Here is a 7,405-nt window from a genome sequence, read left to right on the forward strand (position 1 = left end):
CCACCACTCTGAGTGCAGCCCCTCAGCCAATTTGCTATCCATCCGACTGTGTAGGCATCAATGCCACAGTCACCTAGCTTTTTAATGAGAGTGGGGTGGGAAGGTCAAAGGCCTTCCTGAAGTCGAGAAAGACTATGTGCACTGCAACACCTGCATCCAGCGATTTTGTGACCTGATCATAGAAGGCAACCAGGTTGGTCTGATGGGACCTGCCTGTAATGAAACTATGCTGGTTGCCCCGAGCATCATCCCTGCTGCTGGCCCAGCAGTTGCATGAGACACTAACTGCGCAATAGCCTAATAACACTGCACAGTAGTGTGCTGGAGAAAAACTGCAAATACACTACTGTGCAGTAATATTAGGCTACTGTGCAGTAAGCATCACTAAAACCCAACGGTAGTGCAAGTTACTGCATGTTGATTTAGTACTTGGTTATTCAAGTACTAAACTTAATGCACAGTAACTATGGCACATATATGAACGTGTAGATGTGTCCTGTGTGTAACATCTTCCATTTGTTTTTGTTGAACTTCATTTTGTTTTCTAATATATCAAAGTCTCTGAATTTTAATCTTATCATCTGAAGTGTTTGCCTCTCCTTTCGCTTTTGCCATATGCCGTTTTTATCAGTACACTTCAGCGATTCTCAACCAGGGTGCCACAAGATTAATATCATTAGGTGTGCAAACATCTGTACCTAAATCTGGCTTTATTTTGTGAATCAAATAGATTTCAAATAGGAGAGCAGAGTATCAAAAATATGTTGACCTGTTGTGATCTTTCTGAACTCTTTGTAACAGAAGAATTGTTCTGTTATTTTTCTGTAGTAAAAGAATGAGTGAAAGCTAAGAGGTAGCACTTTTTCAAGGTGGAGAATCATTGGTATACTCTATCACAGCATCCAGGTTATTAATAAAAAAATTAATAAAAAATAAAAAAAATTTTCTTCTGTGACAGTAAAGTAGTGTCAAGTTTGTGAAGGCAAAATATTAACTTCTTGGGATGTGAAGCTCAGCAGCTTTTGCATAGTTTCGAATGCATTCAGAAATGTATTAATTCACTTTCTATTTTATTTACCTCCTGCTGCTGCTGTTTCATATTGCCCAAAATACATAAGAGGAAACATGTAATGCCAGGGTAGCAACGTTTTTTGGCCGGAGTGCTGAAAAACACCACAATGCCTACCTCAGAAAGTGCTGGAGTGCTGGCATGGCAGAAAAACAAAATGAGGGCAAGGGGTACATGGCAGGATGCCCTGCTTGTGCCCCTGCCCGCCAGCCCTACTGCCCCTTGCCCCCACCCAAAGCCCCTGCCCCACAGCCCAGGCTCTGTGGCTGCCAGCAGCTACCCTGGCTCTGGGTAGCTGCTGGAGCCTGGGCTGCTCCCAGCAGGGCTTGCAGCATCCCAGCTGCCTGCTGGGAGCAGCCTGGGATCACAGCTGGCAGCAGCTTCTCAGAGCTGGGGCGGCTGCAGCTGGGAGGCTCCAAGCAGCTGTGCTGGGCTCCGGCATCAGCTCCACACTGGCGTGTGCAGGCGCACCTTGGAGTGGGCGGTGGGGGAGGGGCCTGAGGCAGCGCAGCCCGAGTCTCTCCCCCACTCCCGGCACGGAGGTGATGAGCCCGGCGCAGCTGTTTATAGCCTGCCTGGGCTCTGGGCAGCTGCAGCAAGCCACCTCCCAGAGGCATCTGGGACACTGCAAGCCCTGCTGGGAGCAGCCTGGGCTCTGTCCTGGCAGCAGCTACCTGGAGCCAGGGCTGGCTGCAGTGTGCCAAGCAAAATGGCCTCGCATGCCATGCTCGGCACACGTGCCAGGGGTTGCCGACTCCTGATGTAATGGATAATAAGGAATTATTATTATTATTCCATTGCAAAAAGATGCAATGGAAAGTCGAATTGAATTCCATTTTATCAAAATGCTTAATAAATGTGTATCTCAGCAGGAAGATCCATACCTTCTGTACAAGCATGAACATGCCTAAATCATCAGGAGTTTTCTACTGTCTTAGGTTTTCTGTGAAATAGCAGTTGCATTGACTGGCAGAAATGTCTTTGAAGCTTCTTTTCATTTTGGAAAAATCTAGGCTGTATGCTCAGTTTCTTCACTGCTTGAATGGTGCTTTTTATTTTAGTCACTTAATTAAAAAACTTTTAAAGGATTTTTGATTCACAAGTCTCTTTTTTTATCTGGAGAACATGTAATATTATCTTTTCAGAGAAATATGATACAAACTGGAAAGGAACCCATAAGCATCTGTTATAGCCCTTGAGTGCTTTTGGAAATTAACCGTATAATACGTTTTCTAATGACTTGCCTAGCACAGTATTAAATAGATTAAGTGTGCCAAGTGATGAGGCTTTAACTACTGACATAATTAGTTTCCCAAACTGTTGAATTTTGTCTCTTTCCATCAGTTGTGAGCCAGGAACCAAGAACAACAGAAAAGGTCCTTCTACTTCAGTGCAGAATAGGCTTTAGGGTTTTCTTGTTACCTTCTTGCTGTAAAGCAGATAAAGAATGCCTTTACTATAGAAAAAGTCCAAGACTACTCTTCGGCAAAACATTAGAAGGTTTGATGAGTGCTAAAAATCACCAAATAGTTGAACGAGTACTTGATCAATGGAACCATTTTATTCAGGTCCTGCCTCTTAAATTTTGTGTGTGTTTTGTTGCATTGAATGAAAGGGGAAGAGAAAAATGGATTGAAATAATGTAGTGCAGGCCCCGTGATGGTAAACAAAACATTCAAACCCTATTCTAAAAGTCAGTCTCTCTTCCCTCTCTTCTCCCTTTACTAGAAATCAAGATAATAGTGCCAGTGAAAAATATGATCCTCCATTTTTAACCGTAAAGAGAAACTAAGCAGATGTCGTTGGCTTTTTTTTTTTTTTTTTTTACTGAAATGCCCACACTTGGGCTTTTTTTGGGCTCCACTTATAACAATAGAATAGCGACCCATGCTGGTATAAATCTTGCCTTTACGGTTTTAGAACTAGCTTTACCATTATACACCATCTTTTAGGAAATAGACAGGTGCATCTCTATTAATAGCAAACGATATTACTGGGAGCTGTTACAATGTAATTGGTGCATCTGCCTACTTCTTTTAGGGAACCATTGCAACTTTTATCCTTATTTGATTCAGTTAAAGTTTATGGATTTAGCTACCTTTTTTAGTTGCAGAATCATGCAGACTTAAGAGTGTAACAGTTAATGTGCACTCGTGACCAGCATCTTTCCATCCCTTTTTAAAGCAGTTAATGGGTGCAGTGTCTTTAGCCTTATATTTTTAAAACTGATTTCATATCAGGAGGTTATATTGCTTTAACCTATACAGCTGTACTTAAAAAAAATACACCTTTCTTCCAAGCTATTGAAAGAAACATAAAACTTGTCCTTATCTGTATGAGAAGAACAGATGATCAAGCTTTTTAATTAAGAAAATGACATTTTTTAACACAATGAAGACTTCCTAAGAGAATACATGATATTTGTTGTGCTAAAGAACCTTTAAAAAGAAAAAATGTAGTGCATAACTCCATGAACTGTAAATAACAAAGTATGTAATTAAAGCATCCAAGGCGCAGAATTAACTGGGAGAAAAATACAATTCTTCAAACACAAAGCATGTTGTAAGTTAATTATATAGTTGAGAAGATGATAAACTGAGGGATTTGTTTATGTATTTGTTTGTTTTTTGGGATTTGTGTGTGCATTTATTTCAGTGGCTTAAGCAGTTTCACAGAGGCCTTGCTGTGAAACTACTTTGCCAGTTTATATCACACTGGTAGCTCTCCAGAGGTATTACCGGCAGACAGTGCTATGCTTGCTTTACAGTCCTTTTCACTATCCTTCTTAATACAGTAAACAGTGGTTCTGCTATACTAAGATGCTACTATATAGCAAAGGTCGGCACCCTATGGCCTAGGAGCCAGATCTAGCCCACAGAGTAGAGCTATGAGATCTGGCCTGTGAACATGGGGCTTCAGCAGTATTTGGTGGCAGCTGTGGGTGCCTCCTGTGCTGGCTACAGGCAGGTCCTAGCTCCTATCCTGTCTCTGACCAGTGGTGGGCCATTCTGGCCCACAGCCAGAAAAAGTTGCTGACTGCTGCTCTGTAGGATGATATATTGTGTAAGCTCTAATACTTTCAGTTCCTTCAGCAGTCTGGTATGTACATGAGGGAAACTGTGGGGGCTGCTTCACTTGAGTGGGCAAGGTTCTTGCTACCAAAATGTGTGAGATGTTGGCAAAGAAAATGCATGGTTAATGCAACTGGCATTTAAGCCCAGTTTATATTTTGGGGCTATTTGCTGCTAATCCATAATTTAAAGACTGTTTTGCATCTTTTTCAGCACTTAAAGACACCATTAAATCTGTTGAATTCTGTATTTTGATATATTAGTTCAATATCCTCTGTTCTTTCACCATTTTCCACTTACGTGATTTTAAGCAATGTCTGTCTCATTTTGATACAAATGCCTGGTCTCCTATCTGAGCCTATGCTCTAAATCTGTGCAAGTCCACTCCTTGTAAAGATTCTTTTCTCATCTCTGAGTATTTAAGGTGCTTCTATAGATGACTTTCAGCATTGTAGCATCTGTGCACCTCCCAATATATTTATTCTCACAAAAGGGAAGTGCTGGTGTCAATGGGAGTTAGGCTTCAAAATATATCTAACCCTTCCTTGCTCTGTGCCACAATCCCCCATGTGCAGTATTGGGACAGTAGTGCTTTCCTGGGGAGCTGTGAAGTGCTCTGACACCACAGTGAGCCATGCTTCCATGAGACATATAAATGTCTTAGCTGTCTAGAACAGTGGTGCTCAGCTTTCTGGTCCTGCGGGCTGCATGACTGATGTAGCTTCAGCATGCAGACTGGATCCTGCTGGTGGGACTAATGCACAGGACAGATCCAGATTCCACTGGCACACTGGCCATGTCAGCCAGCCAACCCATTGTTGCAACTCTGGAAGCCATGGTATTTAATGCTGCCATTGCCCCCCTACCATTACATTTCTAGATTGGCTTGATTCAGCCTGCAGGCCAGAGTTTGAGCACCACAGGCATAGAAGATAGAAAACAAATACCATTTTTTGTCCAGAGTGAATTCAGTAAAATACTGAGAACAAAGTCCAAGTCTTTCCTGTCCCCTACCACTGTAATGAGGCTTTTACAAATGATGTGTGTTAAGTTCATTATAAGAGTTCATCCTGGAAACCAGATGTTTAAACCAGAATTATTTGGGTCTTATTTGAATGGTGGAGAAGCAGTGAGGACAATTTCTACACAAGAAATTTTGCAATAAAAATCACTGGCACTGCTTCTCTAAGCAGAGCTATTTTGGATCCATCTCTGAGAGAGTTATATAAAGGGCACATCAAGTGTTGGTGGCTGGCTCTGTATGCTATTGCATTTTAAAGGAAATGTGTCCTGATGTCATCTGTGTTGGCAAGTTGGATAAGGGATTTGTTGCTTTTGGAAGTAAAGAGGATTCCAAGTTGGTATTTGTAAATTACAGGATTCTGTCCCTTGCCTCCATGGTAATCGCATCCATCACAGGTGAACTTCCTGTGTTCTAAGGAAGCTATGTTTCCCACTGAATATTTTTTAATCTTATTAAGGAAGTGGAGAAATGTTTCTCATATCAGAGTAGTCCTCTTGCTTTGCGCTGGAGAGCCTCCTACTCCTGTGTAAAAATCTTATCCACCCCCTTCTTTTTTTGTCTTTTTCTCTTTTATTGTAAGCTGCCCTTAGCATGTTTGGGAAGACTGAGATATACATCTAAAAAATAAGTAAATAAAATAATGTAATCAAGATGCTAATAAATCTTTGCCAGAGCCCAGAAATCAGTACTTTCAGGACTGGGAAGGTGAAAGGTTGTCTACTAACTGTAACAAAAACAGTTTTGATAATCTGATTGCCCTCCTGATCATCCAAAAATTGGTTAATGATCCCTGATTTTACTGGATTGCATTTTGCCTAAACTGTACAAGTTTCCAGCTGATCAAATCAAATTCTTTGTTTGGGCTCCAAGTTGGTTACAGGTGTTGACAGTTATTCAGGGAACAGGTCTCTTCCCTGCTAAGGGCAGTACCATGCAGGGGTGCTCACAATGAACTTATTGATGACTTATTTAAAAGGTCTTGCAAGTGTTCATTAACTACTTGGTACTTCATATCCTTTGGCTTTCCACCCATGACTTTGATCGCACGACTTGCTCAGTTCAGTCCATCCCCCAGAAAACCACATCTAAAAGTTCAGAGGCATTTTTCCCCCATTCCAAACAGCACCTGCTTCAGTGCTCTGCTCCCTGTGTGACTCATAGTTGTCTGAAAGACAGCAAGCTGCCCACGTCCTCCTTACACCCTGGGGAATCCCATGCATGATGTGTGGAGGGATCCCCCTGTGGGCACAGAACTAGCATGATTACAAAGCCATATTGTATTCACCTTCCCCTTAGACTGCAGCACGGAGGATGAGTTGGGATGACAGAAGAGACATGGCCAGAGGGCAGTGTGCTCCAGCTGTCCCCAGTCCTCTGAGGACTGTTGCCAGCTGGCCCTGGGTTGGTGCTAATCCATGCCAACGCTGGCTAGGAAGAGTTTCCCTGGTGCTCCGTGCATCATTGCAAACTTGACTTATCTGTGAGTATCTGCATCATGCCTCAGGTGATCCTTTCTCTAACGGGGATGGCTGTTGTCTGAGGGCAGACATTGCCAAATGAACTGGATCAGCTGTGCCCAGATGTGTCCCAGCACAGCTGATCTGCTTCACTAGGAAAAATGCACCTTGCCCATTATCCTGCCAATTGATCATGCAGGACAATGAGTGATGCATGCCCCTTCTACAGAGGTGCCACCAGGAATCTCCTCTGTAGGCAGAGAAAGTTAGAGTTCCCCACTTAGACAGGGCTCCCAAAGATCCCTGGGGACATGTCTCTATTGGCAGGGAAACCTGGGTGGGTGCTCCTGGGGTTTGAGAGGCCCGAACCTGTGTGCTCTTGGGGTTTGAGACGCCCAAACCAGGATGCACATTGCCAGGCCCCATAAGCCATGGGAATGCCTGCCCAGGGCAGCTGGAGAGTGCAAGCAGGTCTAGGCTGCCAGTGCTCTCCTGCCCTAAAGCAAATGGATGTCTGCTGTGAAAAAGCAGCACAAATTGTTACTACTTTTTGTCATGTACCCAAAAAAGTCATTTGTGGCATAACAAAGGACATAGACATCTATTTGCTTTCACTTTATACCTCCATAAAAATTGTTATGGCAGCAAAAAGGTGACATCTGTTTCCATCCTGAATTTCATGCTTTCATTGTAATGTCACCCCTGGGACAGCTGAGACTTTTGCATATATTATATATGCTATGCAGTGTCGTTCCGCCCCCCCCCCCCCCCCCCCCCCCCCCCC

General features: G+C 43.1%; 1 protein-coding gene across 6 annotated transcripts in view; it reads left to right on the plus strand.

Annotated features, from left to right (window-relative positions):
* The window catches only part of KIAA1549 (KIAA1549 ortholog), a 283,671-nt gene that overhangs the window by 205,795 nt on the left and 70,471 nt on the right, over nucleotides 1–7,405 (plus strand). The gene's annotated exons all lie outside the window — the stretch shown is intronic.

Source organism: Gavialis gangeticus, unplaced genomic scaffold (genome assembly GCF_001723915.1).
Source record: "Gavialis gangeticus isolate Ggan-Ray unplaced genomic scaffold, GavGan_comp1, whole genome shotgun sequence".
Taxonomy (NCBI): Eukaryota; Metazoa; Chordata; order Crocodylia; family Gavialidae; genus Gavialis; species Gavialis gangeticus.